Here is a 26,607-nt window from a genome sequence, read left to right as displayed (position 1 = left end):
AGCCTCCTTCCCCCACACCCCGCCATTTCCTAGGTTACCAGAGCCCCAAGCCCAGAAGGGCTGCAGAGAAGGGAAGGAAATGCCCAGAGACACGCAGCAAACCCAGCTGCACAGAAAACCTGGACTTGGTAGGTGGAGAAATCCTTCCAACAAACTTTCCCAGAGGGCCGGCTGCAGGTGAGGATCCTGCCGCTGGGAATTCACCCCTTAGCACCCTTTCCAAAGAGTGAGATGCTAGACTAGAGATCAGTAACCAATTTTGCTACCCCTCAGCTAGGACCACGCTTGCTTGTGCCTGAGTTACAAGACACAGTGAACACAGGCATTACTGGGAGAGATGAGCAGCGTATGAGGAGGAGGAGAATGGAGACCGTGCCAGGAATTCCAAAGAGCAGTCCTCCCCCAGGGAGCTGGGTGCCAGGCTCTGTGGGAAGGGCAGGAGACATAAATAGCCTTCTCCTGAATCCCTGTGGGGCCGGTAGTGGGTGGGCAGCTGGAACCCTCTGTGACCCAGTTAGAGGAAAGCTTTCCGAGGGTTGGAGCTGGCCTCGTGTACAATGAATAGAATAGCAGTAAGTGATTATATTATTTCCTCAACTGTAAAATGATGATAACATTATTTAAATACCCTCTGGGTAGTGCTGTGAAGATCCAAATGCAGTGAAACATACAGAGGCCGTGGAGTAATGTCTGGCTTATAGTGAAATCTTAATAAATATGAGTTAATAGTGAGAAGCAGAGGCAGCATGGCATAATAAAAACAGCACAGACCTAAGTTAGAAAACTAATCCTACTATTTACTTGTCCAATTCAACCTTGAGTATCATCTCTGAGCTTCAATTTCCTTAGCTGTGGAATACTTACTTCACGAGTTGTTGTTGTTGTTGTTGTTTTTAATCAGACCACATCATGTTATTGCTGTGAAATTTCCATAGCACAGAATTAGCTAGGAATATCATCATCACCATCATCACATGCCATCCTTTGTATGTTTTTCTAATAAAACATTATATTCATCATCTCACTCTCCTTCTTTCAATGCTGCATAGCATGCTGATGAATAGGACAGGCATTACTCTCATTTTTTCAGATGGGGAAATTGGAGCCCAGAAAATTTAAACAACTTGACTATAGCCAAGTAATTAGGAAGAGGCATTTGGGATATGTGGGTCCTTTGTTTTCTTAAAGTGTTGCTCACTGTTTTTTTTGCCACATCACTCGTGAAGTGTGTGCAAAGTCGCTTTAGTCATGTTTGACTCTGAGACCCTATGGACTGAAGCCTGCCAGGTTCCTCTGTCCATGGGATTCTCCAGGCAAGAATACTGGAATGGGTTGCCATTCCCATCTCTGGAGGATCTTCCCGACCCAGGGATCAAACCCGTGTCACTTATGCCTCCTGCATTGGGCAGGCAGGTTCTTCACCACTAGTGCCACCTGGGAAAGCAGAGACCCAAGGAATCCATGACAATAATTACAGCTGTTGTTTATTGAGCATCTATTAGGCTACAGGTCCTATTCTAGACACTTCCCAGGCTCAAAAAGGATGAACGCAGAGGATTCTGGGATTCCTTGTCAACCAACCCTTATAGGTTTGCCCTACAATCTACCTTGGATGTTCATTTCTCCAAATATCACTTCTCTGCAAACTGCATGCTTTTCTAGCAAGTCCAAGTTTCCATCTACTCCACATCTGCACCTTCCTATGCACTATTAAAAAGACTCAACTTCTGCATTGCCTTCCTGAGCTTTCCTCTTACCTCCTCCACTCTCCTCTCAGCCTTAAAAAAAACTCCTTCAACCTCATAGCCAACTGGGTGAGTCATGGGGGAGGAGGCCAGCTTTCTTCATCTCTCCCTAAACCAAGAAGCTGTTTTAGTTTGATTTTGCCTCCTCATGCACCAGTACAACAGCAGAACAGGGAAATAATCCCAGGAAGGCTATAGCAGCAGAAAGACTTGCCCCATCCAGGCATTAGGAAGGTCTCAAGCCCCTCCCTCCCTCTCCTGAAGTAATGTTACACTATGTGTGCAATCTAGATTATTCTACCATTCAAGAGTTCTTCATTTTTCTTGATAAGAACACTGCTCATTAAATGGTCTCTTTTGATATTAACGTGGGTGTCAAAATGTGGGTTTTGTTTGATGAATGCCCTAACAAATAAACAATTTCAAAAGCAAATGTTAAAAAAGAAAATTAAATGGTTGGAAACTAGCTTGTTATATAGTTTAACTGTACAAGGCTGTTAAGAAAGATCTACCCTTAAAGTGTCAGGTTTGACAAGACCAGGGAAAGGTAGAGAGGAATTTCAAAGGCACACAGATGATACTAAGGTTTGATATTGCTCATCTGACACAGATATGAGTCATATTTATCACAGGCTTTCAGGAGAAATGAGAGGTGGATATCTATCCCTACACCAGAATCAAGAAGTGAAAGGTTGTTATTTGCTTAAATGTGATGTTTCACAAATTGAAGAAGTAGCACTCATTTTGAAGACATCCATTAGTCTACCTAGCTCAAATTCTCTGACCAGAGTTGATAAGAAGAAATCTTTTCATGGTCAGAAAGGGGTAATCATTAATATGGATTTAGAACAAACTCCCAAACCTTCTTTTTTCTGCTTGACTCACACTTTGACCTGGAAATCTCCTCAACCTCTAAATGAATCCCAAATTCGTGTTTCCTGTTTAGACTCCTCATTTGGAGTTGATGTTAATCAGTTAGGGGATGCTTCTGGTCTCTTACGGTTATGAAAAGTGAAGATTTGTGTATGACACATGCATAGGAACTTGTGGTTCAAGTTGTGCTGGAAAGCAGCCTTTGTGACCACAGGCGAATCATCTTCACTCTCTGGGATACACTCAATTCATTCATAAGCAATGGCTATTGACTAGACAGTTAAAATGTCTATAGGAGCCTACAAAGATAGTAAGCACAAGATCTTGGGGAAAACTGCGAGTCAAGATTCTGGGTTTGAGGCTGTCAGTTGCCAGCTTCAGTTGAGCAGCAGTTTTACTGCTTAATTTTATAAGTAGATGGAATTTTGAACTTCACACATTCATTCATTCAATAAACACTTCCTGGGAATCTGCCATGTCCCAGGCTAGACACAGGGAAACAACAAGGAGCAAGAAAAAAATTTCCCTGCATTTTTGGAGCTTACATTCTAATGGGAGAGATAGAAAATAGATAGGTACATTTTAAAAATACAATTTTTTGCCAGAAGTAGTACTGTGAAAACAATAAAGAACATCTCAGGCAAATTCAGGGTCTTCTTTCCAAATGTTGTCCCCTCCCATTCATGAAACATGAATAGATTCTTGAATAGAGAAAAATAGGCATGCTAATACCAATTGTTTCAAAAGGAAGTAAAGAATAAAATGAAAAAAATCAGTCAACTGAAACTTGCATTTTGCTTAATAAGCCAAAGAGAAGGATGCAGTGGTTCTAGTTGTTCACAAGTGCCAATGTGATACCCCCACACTAACCAAGATCCTCAAGGGGAAGAAAATGGTCCCCAGTGACTAATACTACCTGACTCTTTGCAAGAGGCAAATACAAATATCCTCTAGAATATCCCTAATTTATACCCTCAGAATTTTACATAATTTCAACCAAATATGGTCTATTTGATCTCAGTTAAAACAAAAACTTCAAAATATAAAAATATATGAAAAATGTAAAGAGCTTAAAAGCCAAAGGATAGATAAATAACAAAATGCTATAAAAATGGTTAGTTTTGTGTGTGTGTGTGTTTTTAAACGAGTCAAATAAATGTCTCTTTCTAATTATTCAGATGATGAGATAGGTTATTCAGACCAATTTGCTGAAATTAAAAGAAAAAAATTATACTGAAATCTCCTTAGAGACATTTTTAAACACTGAGAAGATATTAAGGATTTACAGAGCCAAAATTTAAGCCAAAAATTTTCAAATTGTGATCCACCAATGCCTGCAGGACTGACTCCAAGACCCATTCAGAAGAACTAAAGGTCAAAACTATTTTAATAATAATATCAGAACTTTCTTCTTCACCAGGTTGACATTCCTACTGCTGGTACAAAAGGAATGGTGGGGCAGGAGAGGGAAGGATGAGACTGCTGATCAGTTCAGTTCACTTCAGTCGCTCAGTCATGTCTGACTCTTTGCCATGAATCACAGCATGCCAGGCCTCCCTGTCCATCACCAACTGCCACAGTCCACACAAACCCATGTCCATCAAGTCGATGATGCCATCCAGCCATCTCATCCTCTGTCATCCCCTTCTCCTCCTGCCCTCAATCTTTCCCAGCATCAGAGTCTTTTCAAATGAATCAGCTCTTCGCATCAGGTGGCCAAAGTATTGGAATTTCAGCTTCAACATCAGTCCTTCTAATGAACACCCAGGACTGATCTCCTTTAGGATGGACTGGTTGGATCTCCTTGCAGTCCAAGGGACTCTCAAGAGTCTTCTCCAAAACCACAATTCAAAAGCATCAATTCTTCGGGACTCAGCTTTCTTTATAGTCCAATTCTCACATCCATACATGACTACTGGAAAAACCATAGCCTTGACCAGATGGACCTTTGTTGGCAAAGTAATGTCTGCTTTTTAATATGCTGTCTAGGTTGGTCATAACTTTCCTTCCAAGAAGTAAGCATCTTTTAATTTCATGGCTGCTATCACCATCTGCAGTGATTTTGGAGCCCCCAAAAATAAAGTCAGCCACTGTTTCCACTGTTTCCCCATCTATCTGCCATGCAGTGATGGGACCAGATGCCATGATCTTAGTTTTCTGAATGTTGAGCTTTAAGCCAACTTTTTCACTCTCTTCTTTCACTTTCATCAAGAGGCTCTTTAGTTCTTCTTCACTTTCTGCCATAAGGCTGGTGTCATCTGCGTATCTGAGGTTATTGATATTTCTCCCGGCAATCTTGATTCCACCTTGTGCTTCCTCCAGCCCAGTGTTTCTCATGATGTACTCTGCATATAAGTTAAAGAAGCAGGGTAACAATATACAGCCTTGACATACTCCTTTTCCTATTTGGAACCAGTCTGTTGTTTCATGTCCTGTTCTAACTGTTGCTTTCTGACCTGCATATAGGTTTCTCAAGAGACAGGTTAGGTAGTCTGGTATTCCCATCTCTTGAAGAATTTTCCACAGTTTATTGTGATCCACACAGTCAAAGGCTTTGGCATAGTCAATAAAGCAGAAATAGATGTTTTTCTGGAACTCTCTTGCTTTTTCCATGATCAGCGGATGTTGGCAATTTGATCTCTGGTTCCTCTGCCTTTTCTAAAACCAGCTTGAACATCTGGAAGTTCACGGTTCATGTATTGCTGAAGCCTAGCTTGGAGAATTTTGAGCATTACTTTACTAGCATGTGAGATGAATGCAATTGTGCAGTAGTTTGCTGATAACTTGACCCAAATCAAGCCAGTACCTCCAATATACTACTACTAAGAGTACTGGCATTTAAAAAGGTAGTTTCACTTAAAAATACCTCTAATTGGGTACTAAAAATTTTGATTAAATACTGATCATTGAGTACATCATTTTAATACTTTTGTGATGAAATGGACAGAACACATAGAGCATTTTTGCTGCATACTATAGTATAAGGTTCTCAAGAGGAAATGCACAGGTGCAATTTGAGCTACAAGCCCTGCCAGCTGCTTTTATCATCAATCACCATTTTTACTTGAAAGAACGACTAACAGACATACTATGGTTATTCAGACTTAGATGTTTTCTAAGAGTTTTCTTGATAACAAATGAAACAAACCTGTCACTTCAAGGAACACAACAGACAGCTTTTGTTGCCAATGATAAAATTTGAGTTTTAAGCAAAAACCAAAATTTTGGAATATTTGCATCTACTACCATGAGCATGACAGCTTTCTTTACATAAAGACTTTTCTGATATCAGTTCACTCAGTTCAGTTCAGTCGCTCAGTCATGTCTGACCCTTTGCGACCCCATGAATCACAGCATGCCAGGCCTCCCTGTCCATCACCAACTCCCGGAGTTCACTCAGACTCATGTCCATCGAGTCAGTGATGCCATCCAGCCATCCCATCCTCTGTCATCCCCTTCTCCTCCTGCCCCCAATCCCTCTCAGTATCAGAGTCTTTTCCAATGAGTCAACTCTTCACATGAGGTGGCCAAAGTACTGGAGTAGTTTCAGCTTCAGCAGCATTCCTTCCAAAGAAATCCCAGGGCTGATCTCCTTGAGAATGGACTGCTTGGATGTCCTTGCAGTCCAAGGGACTCTCAAGAGTCTTCTCCAACACCACAGTTCAAAAGCATCAATTCTTCGGCGCTCAGCCTTCTTCACAGTCCAACTCTCACATCCATACATGACCACAGGAAAAACCATAGCCTTGACTAGACGAACCTTTGTTGGCAAAGTAATGTCTCTGCTTTTGAATATGCTGTCTAGGTTGGTCATAACTTTCCATCCAAGGAGTAAGCGTCTTTTAATTTCATGGCTGCAGTCACCATCTACAGTGATTTTGGAGCCCCCCCAAAATAAAGTCTGACACTGTTTCCACTGTTTCCCCATGAATTTCCCATGAAGTGATGGGGCCGGATGCCATGATCTTAGTTTTCTGAATGTTGAGCTTTAAGCCAACTTTTTCACTCTCCACTTTTACTTTAATCAAGAGGCTTTTTAGTTCTTCTTCACTTTCTGCTATAAGGGTGGTGTCATCTGCATATCTGAGGTTATTGATATTTCTCCCGGCAATCTCGATTCCAGCTTGTGTTTCTTCCAGCCCAGCATTTCTCATGATGTACTCTGCACATAAGTTAAATAAGCAGGGTGATAATATACAGTCTTGATGTACTCCTTTTCCTGTTTGGAACCAGTCTGTTGTTCCATGTCCAGTTCTAACTGTTGCTTCCTGACCTGCATACAGATTTCTCAAGAGGCAGGTCAGGTGGTCTGGTATTCCCATCTCTTTCAGAATTTTCCACAGTTTATTGTGATTCACACAGTCAAAGGTTTTGACATAGTCAATAAAGCAGAAATAACCATCACATCTTTTTAATTTGTAGACTTCATTTGGATTTTAGAAGTTTCAGGTTTAGAGAGAAACTGAGCAGATCTTTTAAAGGGTTTCTATATTCTCCATCTCCCTACAGAGGTTCTCCTATTATTAACATCTCACAATAGTATGGAACATGCATTACGCTGATGAACTCATACTGATATATTACTATTAACTAAATTCCATAGTGTGTATTGCTCTCTACTCTTTGTGTTGTACACTTCTGTGTGTCTGGACACATTTGTAATGTCATGTATCCACATTACAGCACCCTAGAGAATAGTTTCACTGCCCTAAAATTTTCTATGCTTCATCCCTCTCCTTCATGCCTTTTTAAAATTATCTCTGTAGCTTTGCCTTTTCCAGGATGTCATGTAGGTAGAATCATATAGTAGGTAGACTTTTTATGCTGGCTTATGTCACTTCCCAATATGCCTTTAAGTTTTCTCCGTATCTTTTCATGGCTTGATGAAAAGATAGCTCGTTTCTTTTTATCATTTAGTTATATACAATTGCTTAGACATATCACAGTTTACATATCCATTCACCTATTGAAGGACATTTTGACTGTTTCTAATTTGAGGCAATTATGAATAAAGTTACTGTAAAGATTTGTGTCCAGGCTTTTGTGTGGGTATATATTTTCAACTCATTTGGGTAAATATCTAGAAGTGTAATCTCAAAATCACATGGTAAAATACTATATTTCACTTTGCAAGAAACTGAAACTCTTCAAGTGGTTGTAGAATTTTTCATTCTCTCCAACAACAAATGAGAGTTACTGTTGCTTTACATCCTTGCTAGCAATTGGTGCTGCTATGTTATTAGATTTTAGTAATTTCAACAGGTATTAATGGTGTCTCATGGTTTGAATTTGAAATTCCCTAAAAACATATGATGTTGAGCAAATTTTAATATGCTTATTCCACACTTATCTTCTTTGGTGAGGTGACTTTAAGATCCTTAGCCTATTTTATAATTGTGTTGTTGCTGTTTAATTGCTGAATTCTGTGTATATTTTGGATATAAATCTTTTCTCAGGTACGTGTTCTGCAAATATTTTCTCCCAGCCTGTGATTTGTGTCTTTATATTTTTGCCTGTGCCTTTTGCAGAGTAGAAATTTTATTTTTAAGAAGTTTGCCTTATGAACTTTCTTTCAGGGATTGTGCTTTTGGTATTTAAAAACCTCATTGCCCAATAGAGGTAATTTAAATTTTCTCCTAAATTATCATCTATAAATTTTAGAGTTTTACATTTTACATTTAGGCCAGTGATTTAATTTTTATAAATGGTGTAAGATATGTGTTTAGGTTCATATTTTGCATGTCGATGTCCAGTTGTTCTAGCCGCATTTGTTGAAAAGATTGCCCTTCTACATTGAATTGCCTTAGCTACTTTGTCAGAGATAATCTGTAAGGGTCTCTTTCTTGACCCTCCATTCTGTTCCACTGATTTATTTGTTTATTCTTTCACCAAAACATCTGTCTTGATTACTATGGTTTTAAAACAAGTCTTGAAGTCAGGTCAAGTTAATTCTCCAATTTTGGTCTTTTTCTTCAATATTATGTACTATTCAACACAGAATTATGTTGGCTACTTGGGAGATTTGTCACTGAGATTGCATTGAATTTATAGATCAAGTTGGGGATAATTAACATCTTAATAATCTTCTTATCCATGAATATAGACTATCTCTCCATTTATTTAGATCTTTGATTTCTTTCATTCACTTCAGTTCAGTTTAGTCACTCAGTCAAGTTCAACTCTTTGCGACCCCATGCACTGTAGCAGGCCAGACTTCCTCATCCATCACCAACTCCCGGAGCTTGCTCAACTCATATCCATCAAGCTGGTGATGCCATTCAATCATCTCATCTTATGTCATCCCCTTCTCCTCCTGCCTTCAATCTTTCCCAGCATCAGGGTTTTTTCCCACGAGTCAGTTGTTCACATCAGGTGGCCAGAGTATTGGAGTTTTGGCTTCAGCATCAGTCCTTCCAATGAATATTCAGGACTGATTTCCTTTAGATTGACTGACTGGTTTGATCTCCTTGCAGTCCAAAGGACTCTCAAGAGTCTTCTCCAACACCATACTTCAAAAGCATTAATTCTTCGGCACTCAGCTTTCTTTACAGTCCAACTCTCATATCCATACATGACCACTGGAAAAACCATAGCCTTGACTAGATGGACCTTTGTTGGCAAAGTAATAGCTCTGCTTTTGAATATGCTGTCTAGGTTGGTCATAAGTTTCCTTCCAAGGAGTAAGCGTCTTTTAATTTCATGGCTGCAATCACCATCTGCAGTGATTTTGGAGCCCAGAAAAATAAAGTCTGACACTGTTTCCACTGTTTCCCCATCTATTTCCCATGAAATGATGGGACCAGATGCCATGATCTTCGTTTTCTGAATGTTGAGCTTTAAGCCAACTTTTTCACTCTCTTCTTTCATTTTCATCAAGAGGCTTTTTAGTTCCTCTTCACTTTCTGCCCCCCAAAATAAAGTCTGCCACTGTTTCCATTGTTTCCCCATCTATTTGCCATGAAGTGATGGGACTGGATTCCATGATCTTCATTTTTTGAATGTTGAGTTTTAAGCCAGCTTTTCCACTCTCCTCTTTCACTTCCACCAAGGGGCTCTTTAGTTCCTCTTTGCTTTCTGCCATGAAAGTGGTGTCATCTGCCTATATGAGGTTATTGATATTTCTCCTAGCAATCTTGATTCCAGCTTGTGCTTCATCCAGCCTGGCTTTTTGCATGATGTACTCTGCATATAAATTAAATAAGCAGGGTATGGATATACAGCCTTGATATGGCCTTTCTCAATTTGGAACCAGTCCATTGTTTCACGTCCAGTTCTAACTGTTGCTTCTTGACCTGCATACAGATTTCTCAGGAGACAGGTAAGGTGGTCTGATATTCCCATCTCTTTAGGAATTTTCCACAGTTGGTTGTGATCCACACAGTTAACCTTTTTAGCATAGTCAATGAAGCAGAAGTTTTCTAGTTTTCCTAATACCGATCCTATACATATATATATATATATATATATATATATATATATATAATTAGTTTTATGCTTAATCATTTCTTACCTTTTTTTTAGTGATAATAAAAAATGGCATCAGGTTTTCAACTTCAAATTCCAATTGCTTATTTTTTGATGTATAGACAATCACTGACTTTCGTGTATTAGCCTTGTATTCTACAGCCTTGTTATAATTGTTTATTGACTAAGGAGTTTTTGTGTGTGTGTTTTGTTTTGTTCTTTACTTTTCTTGGAATTTTCTCTTTTTTAATATAAATTTATTTATTTTAATTGGAGGCTAATTACTTTACAATATTGTATTGGTCTTGGAATTTTCTACATAAACAATTGTGAACAAAAACAGTTTTATCTATTCTTTCCCAATCTCTATATCAGTCATTTCCTTTCCTTCTCTCATTTCATTGACTTGGTCTAGTCTCCAATTATTTACAAGCAGGCTATAGGGTTGATGAATAATTGGCTAAAATGTATTTTATTCATTTATTCATTCATTCAGGAGAGATAAAAAATCTTTATTGTAATAATTTAATCTTTTGTAAGAGTCATTTTTTTACTTTTGATATAGCTAGCTGGAAAAGTTGGCAGTATATATGCAGCTACAATGGAAGTGAATCTCCTTAAGAGAGGGAATCTTCTGTATTATTGGGCTGGCCAAAAACTTCGTTTGGATTTACCAAACGAACTTTTTGGCCAGCCCAATACATTTACAAAACATAGAACAGGGTTTGCACTTACCTAAAAGACAATCCCAGGGTTTTTTGTATGACAATACCTTTCAAAGACAAAACTGATATTACCTTGACATTTAACTTAATGCACTGTATTGGATTAAAATCAAGAGATGCTTTTTATCAGGAACTAATAAATATGTTTGGCAACAGTTTTATTTGTATGGGAGGAAACAGCAACTGAAAAGTATCAGCGTCAACTGGGTGACTGTAACTATATCACAAGATCTCATTTCACAACACTGAGTTATAACAGCAGGAGGCTAATTCTGCAACCGCAATTTAGGCAAAGCTCTGACAATGCAAGCTGCTCAATTCCATGTAAACAAGAATAGGAAGCTCTGTGAGAAATTTTAGGAAAGGAGGGGAAGATTGGGATGATTATTCCTAGCTATTACAGAATAAAAAGCATTCTGTCCTGAAAATGAGAAACAGTCATTGAAGTTTTAGCTACACTTAAAAATAATGATTTCTCCTAAGAAATCCCTCCCCTTTATATTTACAGGCAGCAATGCAGGACTCTTTCATGCTCCTTGTTTCTGCTATTATCTTCCATTTTAACTCAATCAGGAGCGTGGGCACTGAAATCTGAGTAATCTGGATTAGAAAGCCACTTAACCCATGTGATCCTGGGCAAGTTCATTAACTTTTCTAATCCTAAATTTCTTCATTTGCAAAATTAGGAAAATAATTGTTTTCACCTCAGATTGTTGAAAGAGCTAAATGAGCTAATACCTGTAAAATACGTAGTATTGTAACTAGTACACAGTAAAATCTTTATAATATTAGTTTGTAGTATTACTACTAATAATAATATCCATGTGTCTTACAAGTTCCACCTGTTCTACTAAAAAAAAAAAAACTGTCACATCCTTTCTTCCTCTTTTTCTAACTTATTACAGACCCAGAGTATCCATCACTTGGTCCATTCTGATAGCCTCCCATCTTGGGTCTTTCCCCCTCTGTTTCATTTTACATACAAATCCCAAATTAATCTCCCTAAAGCACACCCTGTTTAAAATCCTTAATTGAGGCCACAATATCTACAGAAAAGAGTCCAATCCTTTAATTTGGCACTCAAGGCCTCTGTAATCTGACCACAACCTCGAGTTCTAAACACTCTATTCTGCCATGCATTTAAATTCCAGCCAGACTGAACAGGGCAGCCAAGCTCAGGCTTGATTCAGCTTCACTGTTTCCCAGAATGGTCAGGAGGGAATGAAGCCAGTTGGGGAGGGTAAGCTGCATCCAGAGGAGAATGCCAAGGTTTAAAACTAGAGAAAAGAAGCCAGATCTGTTGTCAAGACTAAGAGCTAAATTGGGGATCAGGAATGACAGCTAAAACCAAGGAGGTCTGAGGGTGCTAAAAGCAGAGTGGAATCAAAGAACAAAGACAGGAAGGAGTAGGATTGAGGACTTTTTATGTGAATAAGGCCAAAACAGCCAAAATTGCTTTCATTTGGTTTTAGCTCCATGATATAAAGAGAGACAGCACAATTCAAAATGTGACTTAAACAGAACTGGGAAAATAGTACATTTTATAAAAAATTATTGCCTGTAAAATTTAGCTATGGGAATGTTCATCACAGTCCATTTTTGTAATGTAAAAATAGAAAACATATATATGTAGGTAAAATTACGAAGAGGAATATATTAGATGACTAATACTGGTGGTAATTTTATAATGTATATTCATATATATTTAGATACATTTAATTGTGTATATAAATATGTGTGCATATACATTTATTTGTACATTTATATATTTATATACATTATTTATATAGTTTAATGGGTTTCCCTAGTAGCTCAGATGGTAAAGAATCATCTGCAATGCGGGAGACTGGGTTCAATCCCTGGGCTGGGACAAGCCCCTGGAGGAAGGCATGACAACCCACTCCAGTCTTCTTGCCTGAAGAATCCCTATGGACAGAAGAGCCTGGCAGGCTATAGTCCATGGGGTCACAAAGGGGAGGACACGACTGGGCAACTCAGTACAGCACAGCACATAGGTTAATAAATAATACATCTAACATACATTTATACATTATATAAAAATATTTGCTTACATATATAATGTATAATTTATACATTTTTATTCCATATAAACATGTATTCATATATGCATATGCATATATGTATTTACTAGAAGATATACACTAGAATGTTAACTGTGATGAAGAATGGTATGGGACTGTAGGCAATTCATTTTCTTCTTCCTTTAACATAAGCTGGAATTTTTTGAGGTGAATGTGCATTGAGACAAAAACTGGGATAAACCAACTGCCTAAGCCACATAGTTAATTAGAAAGAAATCACTGGTTTATCTCTCTATGAAATTTCCAAATCCACTGATTATATTAACAAGACTCACTTATATAAAGAACTTTAACTTTTGAACAAATATACCGATTCTTAGGCCAAACAGTAATAAACAAAATGTGACAAAAATCAAATACATTTTCCCATATAGCCTATGTGACTATTAACTTTCAGATGGAGGTATTTGATAAGCTCTTAGCACACTTCTGCAGATATAGTTGTATTTGGTTCTCAATACATTCCTTTACATTCAGATGTGGAAACCTAAACACAGACAAGCTAAGGACTTTTGTCAATTTCCCAAGAGAAATTTCACAGGAGTGGAGCTAGATAGAATCCAGAGATCCTTGTGAATAACATGAGGTCTAATATACTATATAGAACACTTAATTGCATGGAGATTTTCTTATTTTTTTAAGATAAATGACATTTTACATGATATATTAAGAACATCTGAATTCTTCTGAAGAATAATTTAAAATTGGAAGACAGTAAATTCTCTGTTATGATTGAACGATATCACTGTCTTCTAACAAATAAAAGGAACCAAATCAAAACAGAGAGGCAGGGAGGGAGAAAAAGTGAACAAGAGGGTGGGAGGATGGGAAGTAAAGAAAAAATTAGATTCTTTAAGCAGTAGAGATTCACTTTTAGGCAAAGGAAGGTATTTTTTCTTCCTTTGCCTGTTTTCTTATAAATAGTGCAATCCCTCAAATCCACTATTAATATGACATCAGGGACAAATGAAATACATAAACCAAGAACTCGTTAGAATGGATTGACAGGGTGTGCACTCTGCTGAATTACCAAACAAAGGAAAAGCGAACAAGAAACAAGTCTCTCACATTCCATTGAGAACAATTTATTATTTATAAAGGATTATAGATATTGATTAACCTTCTTTCACTTTTGTTTTTGGGGGATGCTCTGATAGATGAATCAAAAGCTATACAGTTTCTGGTAAGTTTCAGTTCTGTCACTGGGTATTGGGCTATCACTGTGTTTTATTCTACTGTTTTATTACTCCTCTCATTAATAATCCTTATTGAATTACAGCAATACCCATGGTATAGTCCAGAGTACAGAGAGCTGAGTGTGTTTCCCATTTCCTCTAAACAACAGAAAACACCGGGAAAGAAAACCTGAGCTAGAGTCTGAAGCCAATACTTTCAGCCTGATTAAGACCAGACTGAGGCTATCCACACTGTGAAAGGGCCACGTGGGCTCCCTAAAGTGCATGTTCAGCCCATAAATAAAAACAGCAAGAGAAACTTTCTGGTTTTATGCTTGATGACTTTCCAGCTTATGATGGTACACATTCTACCCATTCTCTCGAGTCCAGTTCATGTCTCACCTCCCAACCAACAAGGCCCACATTGATCTTTCTTGCCTTTCAACTCATGTATTATCTGTTCCATCCATTTGGCATTTGCTTTGATAAATTTTTTTCTATAAACATTTTTGCCATCCTATGTAGACTATTAGTATAATTCACAGTCCATCAGAAACAAATCTTAAGCAGATTTCCTTGCAAGGCTCTGTTTAAGTGGTCCTGGGGATGAGAATCATGACTGTAGTGTCAAGTAAGGTCTATCTTTACATTTCATGCAAAGATGGGCACAATAAAAGGACAGAAATGGTATGGACTTAACAGAAGTAGAAGAGATTAAGAGGCTGCAAGAATATACAGGATAGGGAACACGTGTACACCCGTGGTGGATTCATGTTGAGGTATGGCAAAACCAATACAATATTGTAAAGTAATTAGCCTCCAATTAAAATAAATAAATTTAAAATTAAAAAAAAAGAATATACAGGATAACTGTACAAAAAATGTCTTAATGATCCACAGAACCATTATGGTGTGGTCACTCACCTAGAGCCAGACATCCTGGAGTGTGAGGTCAAGTGGGCCTTAGGAAGCATAACTAGGAATTCCAGCTGAGCTATTTCAAATCCTAAAAGATTATGCTGTTAGAGTGCTGCATTCTATATGTCAGCAAATTTGGAAAACTCAGCAGTGACCACAGGACTGGAAAAAGTCAGTTTTCATTCCAATCCCAAAGAAGGGCAATGCCAAGGAATGTCCAAACTACTGCACAATTGCATTCATTTCACATGCTAGCAAGATAATGCTCAAAATCCTTCAAGCTAGGAACAGTACTTGATCCTAGAACTTCCAGAAGTACAAGCTGGATTTAGAAAAGGCAGAGGAACCAGAGCTTAAATTGCCAATATCTATTGGATCATAGAAAAAGCAAGGGAATTCCAGGAAAAAAACATCTATTTCTGTTTCATTGACTACGCTAAAGCCTTGGACTGTGTGGATCACAACAAACTGTGGAAAATTCTTAAAGAGATGGGAATACCAGACCACCTGACCTGCCTCTTGAGAAGTCTGTATGTAGGTCAAGAAGCAAAAGTTAGAACCAGACATGGACTGGTTCCAAACTGGGAGAGGAGTACATCAAGGTTGTATATTGTCACCCTGCTTATTTAACTTATATGCAGAGTACATCATGCAAAATGGCAGCTGGATGAAGCTCAAGCTGGAATCAAGATAGATGGGAGAAATATCAATAACCTCAGATATGCAGATAACACCACCCTTTTGGCAGAAAGTGAAAAGGAACTAAAGAGCCTCTTGATGAAGGTGAAAGAGGGCAGTGAAAAAGCTGGTTTAAAAACTCAATATTCAAAAAACAAAGATCATGACATCCGATCCCATCACTTCATGGCAAATAGATGGGGAAGCAATGGAAACAGTGAAAGACTTTATTATCTTGGGCTCCAAAATCTCTGCAGACAGACCGCACCCATGAAATTAAAAGACACTTGCTCCTTGGAAGAAAAGATATGACCAACCTAGACAGCATATTAAAAAGCAAACACATCACTTTCCCAAGAAAGATACATATAGTCAAAGCTATGGTTTTTCCAGTAGTCATATACGGATGTGAGAGCTGGACCATAAAGAAGGCTGAGTACCAAAGAATTGACACTTTCAAACAGTGGTGTTGGAGAGGACTTTTGACAGTCCCTTGTACTGCAAAGAGATCAAACCAGTCAATCCTAAAGGAAATCAACCCTGAATATTCATTGGAAGAACCAATGCTGAAGCTGAAGCTCTAATACTTTGGCCACCTGATATGAAGAACCTAATCACTGGAAAAGACCCTCATAATGGGAAAGACTGAGGACAGGAGAATAAGGAGGTGACAGAGGATGAGACGGTTGGATGGCATCACTGACTCAATGGACATGAGTCAGCAAATTCTGGGAGATGGTGAAGGACAGGGAAGCCTGGCGTGCTGTAGTCCATGGGATTGCAAAGAGTTGGACATATGACTGAACGACTGAACAACAACAACAAAGTAGAGGATATAGGCAAAGAATTCTGAAACCAGACCTCGGAAGGATTTTACAGTACCATGACTTATAAAAGATATGCAGGCAAGTCCTATTTTAGAATCCTAAATTCTTCCCGATGAAGAGTTATTGAAAAGTAAGACCTTAACCCAGGAAGGTCTCATCTGGCTGAGTTGAATTTCTTGATTTGTACCATGTTGATCTCATCTCATGCTAAGCTACACAGGGGTGTCACTTTCTTATATCAAGGCCATTATTAAATAAAGTCAGCACCGTCTTTTGTTCTCTATCAAAAAATCCAAAGTCTATATTTAAAAATAAAGAAATATTTGCCCATTGTATCACACAGCTGGTAAAAAGGCTTGATAGTAATTATCAGATTTTCTCCCTGTGGAGGGCTAGGTCTTTGGTTCTCTCCCTGAGAGCATTATGATCTGGGGGCATCTTGTCCCTCTGTTCTGAATTTCTTATCCTGAAGCTGTCCCAATGAAAGGAAACTTGTTTAGTTCTTTGGGTTGGGTGGAGGGAAAATAGGGAAGGAATGCTGTTGGGAGAGTGACTTCATCATTGTCCTAGCTATAAAAAATAGCTCTCCCATTGGATAGAGAAATGAGTACTAAAAGAAATCCCTTTGTAATATTAGTTTATATTCTTTGCCCTACTGACCCCTCCCCCATTGCAGCCATTTAGAAGGATTCAGCTCCTTGGTGATGGAAGAATGGAAAAGTTATTTTATTTTTAATGTATAAAAAGTTATTTTATATGTCTTTCTAATGTAAAATCCTTCAGAGGTCTACCTTACTTTTCCTATATCCTTAGCACCTAGTATGGTACATAGTTGGCACTTAATAAATATTTGACAGATTGGTTCTTGTTTTTAATTAAAATTTCATGACAAAGTCCTTAATGCAAGTTTTTATCATGCAAAAACCCATTTTTATCTCCATAATTGCAAAGCTAGGCCTGCACTGTCCAATACAGTAGCCACTAAACCACGTGACTAGTGAACATTTTTTAATGTTGTTCGTTCAAGTTGAGATATGCTGAAAAGTGTAAATACACATCATATTTCACAAACTTGGTACGAAGACTGCAAAATACCTCATTAAATTTTTTTTTACATTGGTTACATACTATATGTGATATTTTAGGCTAAAAAAAAATATTAAAACTAAGCTTACATTTTTCTTTTAAAAAATGTCATTAGTAAAAAAACGTTGAAAATTTTACATGTGCTTCATACTATACTAGACAGGTCTGATCCAGACATGATTAGACAACCTTTTTTAAAAAAACAAATCCAGGTGAATTGTTCATTTTCAGAGTAAGGGCCAGAAGAGAATAATCCAAATCAGGATCCATTTGCAGCAGTGTTCAGTCAATATAATAAAAGGGAACAAGATCTGAGTAAACTGTTCTGTGGTAGAACCGGGGATGAGTTGGGAAGAAAGACTTGGAGCTGAGTTTCAGCATTTCCATGAAGACCTCTAGTCTGTCACTGCTTTGGTTGGTATCTTAACAACCTGCCTTGGAATCCTACAGAAAATTGTTGTAGGATTCACAGTCCTACTGGCAGTGAGAACTACTGGGGCTTCCTGCAGTGAAAGGGGAGTTGAAATATCATTGATGACGATCTTGTTACAATCACAAGAAATGAAACCTATTGATGCAAAGTCAGAGGTAAACCAAGCAGGTGAAACAAACGAAAGTTCCCTGTCGTTTCAGAGCAGACAGAAGGTAGTCATCAATCCTACAAAAGCATTTACGTTTCACTTTCCTGTTGCATGACGAGCCTTCCAGGTTGCACAGGGGTAAAGAATCTGCCTGCCAATGCAGGAGACACAAGAGATGCAAGAGATGCGGGTGTGATCCCTGGGTGAGGAAAATCCCCTGGAGTAGGAAATGGCGACCCACTCCAGTATTCTTGCCTGGAAAATTCCATGGGCAGAGGAGCCTGGTGGGCTACAGTTCATAGGGTCGCAAAGAGTTGGAGACAACTGAGTGCTCACACTTGCTTGCTCCCTGTTGCACTGGTTGTCACACTTTTCATTTTTTATTAAAAATCATCTTTTTCTGTAGAGAATTCTCTTGGGCAAAGAAAAAAGACACTTTTTAAATTTTAACCTAATAAAATATCTTGATAATATGACAATTCATTATCATAGTGATTCATTCACTTTACCTGAGAGAAGTCTCTGGTATTGCTATGAACTGATCACTTTAGAATCTCTGGTACTGTTTTATCATGTGTATAGTAGATATAGCAATGCTTTCTATGTTTACTTTACTTAGCTACCAAGTGGGAAGAAGTTATAGTCTTCTAATAAAAAAAGAGGGAAACAGAATGGACATTTGAAAGAACCTGAGTTGGGAAATTAATCCTGATATGAAAATTGCCACTTTCTGACTTAGGAAAGTTGCCTAACCTCTCTAATCCTAGGTTTCTTCTTTTATAAATTGCAATAAGTGATATATCTCTTACCAGATCACTGGAGAATTAGTTGAGCTCATTTATATGGTGCTCTTAGTACAGAATGTAACACATAAAGCAGCTGTATTTAGAATCCATGTGCTCACCAATAAAGCTGATATCCTGATATGTATATATATCTACCTATAGATAAATATATATAAATTAATATACAGATAGATTAAATGACTAGGAATGCCACCAACTCCAATTAACTTCACAGAAAAGAACTGCTTATGAGACTCATCTCAAAGGCATTTTTTTCCCCATTTTTCACTTATGATTAAATAAGTGAAAGTCGCTCGGTTGTGTCCGATTCTTTGAGACCCCGTGAACTATACAATCCATGGAATTCTCCAGGCCAGAATACTGGAGTGGGTAGCCTTTCCCCTCTCCAGGAGATCTTCCCAACTCAGGGATCGAATCCAGGTCTCCCACATTGCGGGAAGATTCTTTACCAGCTGAGCCACAGGGTAGCCTATCCCTTCTCCAGTGGATCTTTCCAACCTAGGAATCAAATCCGGGCCTCCTGAGTTGCAGGTAGATTCTTTACCAACTGAGCTCTCAGGGAAGCCCTTCGATTAAATAAGCCCATGTAAAACATTATAGGTTAAATGGAACTTTGTGCAAAATGGCAGATTTGCTTAAGTGAACTTAAAAGGAGGAGGCATGAAGGTAGGTGACTTTAAGAAGATTCCAAGGAAAATGTTGAAATTCTTCTGCTGGATTTTAGATAATGCTCTGGAGGAAAAAAATATTCACATGATTAGATATTTAAGAAAGTCACAGAGTTAATCACATTGACCTCTTCTGGGCCTTCTGAATTAACCACAAAGTTTTAGTATCACCCTAGCCAGTGTTCTTGCCTGGAGAATCCCAGGGACGGGGGAGCCTGGTGGGCTGCCGTCTATGGGGTTGTACAGAGTCGGACACAACTGAAGTGACTTAGGAGCAGCAGCAGCCTTAGAAAACCATCACCACTCTCCTAAAAACTTGTATTATTGTTTTTCAGTAGAATAAGGAAGGAAGAGAAATAATAGAAGAAGAAGGAAGAAAGGAGGGATGAAAGGCAAGCAAGAGAGGGTGAAAACTAATCAAACATCCCTGATTGGACATTTATTCAGACATTTCCTATTTTCTTCCTTCATTATCACTACCAGTGACAGTCCAGTGCACCTTCACCAGAATTTTTGCTCTGCCAGTAACATGTGAGTTTAAAAATAGGTCATTGTTTTTTTAGAAGGCAGTTCACTTGTGAAGACATTAAAAAAAAAAAAAAAGAATTAAAAATCCAGCTGTTGTGTTAATTGGTTGCTTAAATTATTATTTCAGCTAAGTTCTTAGCTCAGTAAATGGCTTTTATAGACCCAGGCAGTGGGCCATCCCCATACCCTGGTATCAAGCCGGATGTGCTGTGCGCTTCCCATTGTTACCCTCCTTAACTATTCTGGGACTGAGATTCCTGGAAGCCACCTTGCCTGTTGATGGAAACCACATTCTGGGTCACATGTGGACCCACTCCCTCACCATTCACAGCTGATTCTCAATGGCACCACGGGGAGGAAGTAGACTGCTGGCCTGTCTTACTTGTCCTTCCCTCTGCCTGAAAAGACAGGGAACACTGAATAGTCCCCTCGAAGTTTTTGCTCAGTCTACCCTGTCGGTCAGTGTAGAACCAAAGAGCCTCATCTGCCTGGTGAGTGCAAGTCAGACTGTATGTTAAAGGCCTCTGTGCCAATCCAGTAGTGTAATTGTTAACATTTTTACAATATGTAAAATAAGAGCATTTCACATGTATCACTTCACACATTACAAAGTGTTTTCCTTTGCTACATAATCGCATTTAATTTTGCATGAGCCAGAACGGAGATGTAGGAAGAACTGTGGAGCTGGGCAAATCCATGTTTAAACTGGTGTTACCAATTATCAGCTATGTGACTCTGGTAATAATGTACCCTCTCTGAGCCTTGGTTACTCATGTGTCAAATGGGGACTATATCTAAGTTTCTTGTGAGGATGAAATAGACTAACATATATAAAGTTTCTAGACTCATCCCTAGGCCAAGTGTCTTATTATACTCAGTCTAGAATCCCTGAGGGTTTAGACTCAGGCAAGAGGAGGAGAAAAAGGAAGGGATGGGGAGAGTTGGGAAATAGGACTGGGATAAGGAGAAAAGAAGCTAACCAGCCAATGAAATATATTTACCATTTGCAGAGCTCTCACTCTCTGTGGTGAATGCTAATCCTTTTTGTGTATTATCTAACTTACTTGCAATAATCCTGTGACATGAATATTATTATTCTCAGTTTAGTGATATGGAAATTGAATGGAATTTAAGGAACTTGCCTAGATTTGAACAGTTGATAAATGGAGGAGCCTGGCCTAAAACCCAAATCCATCTGAACAAATAGCCCATGCTCATAGCAATGTTTCCACCTAGAATTTAGCATTTTCTTCTAAAAGTCTACAAGCCATGGGAACAAAGGACTCTGTTCTCCCAGGTAGAAAGTTATAACAAAATAAATAGTGATAATTCTTTGTATAGAAATAGATATAGATGGGGAAACAATGGAAACTATCTATATATAAATAGACATAGATAGTTCTTATATAGAAATATGCAGTAAACAACTGTGCTTTGCATAAATTGCCTTGTAGCAATTGCAGAAAGTAAGCCAGACTCATTTTCTGAATCCTACAGATAGGAAACTGAAGGTATGTGTAGTCAGTTAAATCTTACATAGGGAAGACGTAAAGTCAGGATTTGAACCTTGAGTCGCTAACTCAAAGACCAAGGCTTTTCTCAGACATACTGTCTGTCTAGCAAAGTGAGACAGACCTGGTTCTGATGGATTCTGTTCCCCAGGAAGGCAGGAGTCTTTGCTAGTACACTGATTGCCCAGAAACCTCTTCAGTATGACTGTAGTCCTGTTTCCCACTTATATGCAATTGAACTATTCACAGTAATAACACAAAAAAGTTTCAGATGGCTACATGTTCCCTGGCCTGCAAGGAACAGGAAAATGAATACTCTAGTTTCTTAGGACGTATCACCAGATGCTTAATAGAAATATTATCAAAACCAGTGTACTTTCCAGCATCACAAGTTCACAATTGTGTGTGTGTGTGTGTGTGTGTCTGTGTGTGTCTTCACATGTACTTCAGAGCTGAGAAGTAGACATGTGGGATGTGAAAGTGTCATTTCTAACCTTAATTTTCAGAGAAAAAAGGAACTTTTAGAGACGTTTCATTTTAGTCTAAGTCAGGGTTTCCCAAGTGTTCAGTTCAGTCACTCGGTCGTATCTGACTCTGCGACCCATGGACTGCAGCATGACAGGCTTCCCAGGCGGCACAGTGGTAAAGAGTCTGCCTGCCAGTGTAGGAGATGCAAGAGACACAAGTTCAATCCCTGGGTTGGGAAGATGCCCCGGAGGAGGGCTTGGGGACCCACCCAGTATTCTTGCCTAGAAAATCCCATGGACAGAGGAGCCTGGTTGGCTGCAATCCATGGGGTTGCAGAGAGTCAGAATGACTGAGCGACTGAGCACACACACACACATGCACTCATACATATATTCTATGCAGCTTCAGGCCACCTAGATACAACAATCCCTGGACTAAGCAAAGACACTAATCCCATCTCTGATCTCATAGCCTCACACTCTTTTCAGCCTGCTTATTCCCAGCGCCCATGCCATCACACCCCATCCAAGTGCACTACCCACCTCTCACCTAGACAGGAGACCATTACAGAGCACACTAAGAAAGCCTCTGCAAGGCAGGCAGGGTCTTCCCTTCTTTTCCCTCTAATTTTTGTCCAAAATCATTTGATTCTGCTTTCTGGTCCCTAGGTCTTGCTGCTGGACACTGTGCGCTATCTTTCTTTTGCCTTCCAGATCTACCCTTTTCCTTTGACCTTCTGCCCTTCATCCCAGGTGGCAGATTTGCATGGTCTACATCAACATGTGACCTAAACTCTGATTTACAATTGGTTTGGTCAGTGGAAAGCTGCATCAGGATACTAATGGGAAGAGAAATAAATCTAGTTGTTTCTTCCTCTGGCTTCCTCCCCACAGAGTGTCATTGGACTGGTTCAGCCTCAGGACTGGTCAACCCTCCATTCAAGGGGACTTGTCTGTACTACCCTCTCCTTTAGGCTCTGGAATCCATTTCTTGGGCAGTGTCCTTTTGAGTCTAGGGTAGAATAAGTTCCTCTGCTTTTACCTGCCTTGGGATACTATCTTTCATGGTTTTCCTTCATCCTGCAAACAATTATTATAATAGTTCCTTTATTACACATTCTTTAAATTAATCTATTTTGAATATACATCTATTTCTTGCTGTTATCTTGGCTGATACATGCACTAACCATCCCCTTTCATATACTATCTTAAAAGTCTCAATCTGTCACCAATCCTACATCAATAACTCAAATTGAGATCTACTCAATGACTGCAAAAATTCCCCCAATAGTCTCCCTGGCCAACCTTGACCTTTCCACTATATCTTAACCACATAGCCTGAGTAATCTTTCTAAATTAAAACTTGTGCCAGTCCAGGTTCTATGCACGATACTGGATGCTTGGGGCTGGTGCACTGGGACGACCCAGAGGGATGGAATGGGGAGGGAGGAGGGAGGAGGGTTCAGGATGGGGAACACATGTATACCTGTGGTGGATTCATTTTGATATTTGGCAAAACTAATACAATTATGTAAAGTTTAAAAATAAAATTAAATTAAAAAGAAAAAAAAATAAAGTAATTAAAACTTGACATTATTTTCCTCTTTAAAGCCTTTAATGACTTCCCCCTCCTTCGGGTAAAGTCCATGTCTCTTAACATATAAGGAGGGACTCCTACCTATCTCTTTCTCTGCTTCCACTTTTCCTGCCATCTTACTGTGAGTCCCACCTACTCACAAAGCAGACCCTAAAACAAGGACTCAGGTAAAGGCAAATTTACCTGGATAAGTGAATACCAGATGTAAAGAATAATAAGACAGGAAAGTGAGAAAAGACCCTAAAATGTTCATTTAAAAGCCAAGCAGCTGCAGTTCAGTTCTACCAGAGGGCCCCTGAGGCATCAGTCTCAGGTTTCCCTTCCAAGGGACCAAGGGACTAAAGCATGAACCCCTATTTCCCTTCTCCCATTGGTTGAGGGTCATTCCTGAGGTTGTTAACCTTCTCACACATCCAGGTTGCACCCATCTGCAGTTGAACAAAGGTCTCTGTTGCCAAAAAACGTTACCAGGCAGAGAAGCAGAGATTCCTGTTGAAATTGAGAAGCAGTCTACAAAAGCTTCAGGGGAAAGCAGAGGAAAACTTAAGGATGTGGACTGATACGGTATTAGCGTTTATTAGGCCCCCTCTGGAGAAGGGAATGGCACCCCACTCCAGTACTCTCGCCCGGAAAATCCCATGGATGGAGGAGCCTGGTGGGCTGCAGTCCATGGGGTCGCTAGGAGTCGGACACAACTGAGTGACTTTACTTTCACTTTTCACTTTCATACATTGGAGAAGGAAATGGCAACCCACTCCAGCGTTGTTGCCTGGAGAATCCCAGGGACAGCGGAGCCTGGTGGGCTGCCGTCTATGGGGTCGCACAGAGTCAGACATGACTGAAGTGACTTAGCAGCAGCAGCAGCAGGCCCACTCTGCTCTGCAACCCCTCATGCAATGTATTCTATACCTTAGAAATGCCTGACTACTCCCTAACGCACTGTTTCATCTTTGAAAGAACTTCTTTATTCCATTTTTTTAATCCAGAAGTCCACTAGTTCCACCTCTTTCTCATACAACTCCCAAAACCTAACTTTAGAGCAGCACCCTAGAAAGAATAATTTGTGTTCTCCTTAGTTCCCAGGTCATTTGTTTATAATTCCATTTTAGAATTCATACACATAAACTAATAAATATTACATGATGCCATATTTATCCTCCATCATATTTATTAAACTGAGTGATCTGAGTTTTACTGATATTTTTGAGCTCAGCTTCTATATCTGAAAAATCAGAATACATACCCCATAGGGTTAAAAAGCTAGATGAACTGGCATATATAGAGTGCCCAACAATATGTCTGACTCATAGACATAGACTCATAGACTCTAAAACATTTAGTTCCATCACTCTGTCAAACTCTCTTCCATGTTTTTGTCTTTGTAGCTCAGACACCTAGCATAATTCCCAGCACACAGTAACCCCTAGCATGTATCCTTATATAAGTAAAAAATGCCTCAATAGCACTAAATCACCCCATGAAATTCCCATAACAACCCTGTTGTAAGCAAGCCAAGGATGATGGATCTTGAAAAATAACTTTAAAATTTTAAATTGCAGGCAAATGAATGTTTGTATTAGGAAAAAGAAGAAAGTGATATGTCTGTAACATTTTAGATCCTTCCATTATGTCAGAATATAGGATAGAAATTCTTCCATGGAGAATTTCAACTAACTGTCATAATGATAGGCCACTGGATTCCAGGAGTTCTGAAATGAGCTGACCTGTGGCGAATTGTTTAAAATGAAATTGTTCTTTCTAAATAGCATAGTTTGAAATGGTCGCTTACTCCTTCTGAAAAGCAATTTCAAGTACAGTATGAGTTAACTAAAATGGCATATATTTTAAAAACTCAATATAAATGCACTGAATAGCTCAAAGTGAGTTGTCTTTGCCCCAAGAGTATGACGAATTGACATGTGTCCTTTTAAAAAACTTAGATTTGAGCAAAAATGTTTTGTTAGAAATATGATATGACTTGGGGACTTAAAACAACTTAGAGGAGGGAAACCAGCAATACTTGGGGAAGTTCTGAAGCATTTTATTTAAAATGTGACCCCAGCATTTTAGAAATCGTGGCAATCTGAAAGTCCTCTTAGTGTTGGATTGTGAGCTCTCAGCTGCCCTCAACTCCTAGGGTATCTACTGACATTCTCCACAGCTCTCAGGGAAATAACTTGTTTCAGTGCAAAGTACAGACTGGTTCCTGGGCATCCCAAGGGGCTCTAGTGGTAAAGAAGCCGCCTGCCAATGCAGGAGAGGCAAGAGATGTGGGCTCGACCCCTACGGCAGGAAGATCGCCTGGAAAAGGAAACGGCAACCCTCTCCAGTATTCTTGCCTAGAAAATTCCATGGACAGAGGAGCCTAGCGGGCTACAGTCCATGGGCCTGCAAAGACTCGGACACGACTGAGCAGCTGAGAACACACATACGCATAAACTGTTCTTAGGACACTTCAACTACTGCTGAATGGTAGAATGAATGACTTAATGAGATAATGAAATTAACAGAATCATCTGTGGCCTCAGTTCCTTTGTATATGCAGGGAGAGGGTTAGATTATGATCTCTAAGGTACTCTCAATTCTATAATTCAAGCAGGAAAGAGTTCTTGTCTCACTCCAGGTGTTTCCTCCTGTCACTGAGAGAGATGAGAAGGCAGCAATGGATTTCATTTTCCACAGAGTAAGATTTAGTCATGGATGCTGAGAAAAGGTGATTACCCATTGAGCTGAAATCAGAATAAAAACAATGTAAATCATAAATGAAAGCCTGTGTACAGAACAAAGAACAAACCCATTTTAATAAGAAATCTGGTGTTTGTGGTAGAGGTAATCCATCAAACACTCTTCAAAATG

The 26,607-nt window shown here is 39.1% G+C and overlaps 1 long non-coding RNA gene across 5 annotated transcripts in view; it reads right to left on the bottom strand.

Moving 5' to 3' along the window:
* The window catches only part of LOC112579592, a 207,892-nt gene that overhangs the window by 22,587 nt on the left and 158,698 nt on the right, over window positions 1-26,607 (bottom strand). The window lies entirely within an intron of this gene.

The sequence above is a fragment of the Bubalus bubalis genome, chromosome 16, assembly GCF_019923935.1.
Source record: "Bubalus bubalis isolate 160015118507 breed Murrah chromosome 16, NDDB_SH_1, whole genome shotgun sequence".
In the NCBI taxonomy this organism is placed as follows: domain Eukaryota; kingdom Metazoa; phylum Chordata; class Mammalia; order Artiodactyla; family Bovidae; genus Bubalus; species Bubalus bubalis.
This window is presented reverse-complemented; position numbering and strand designations above follow the sequence as displayed.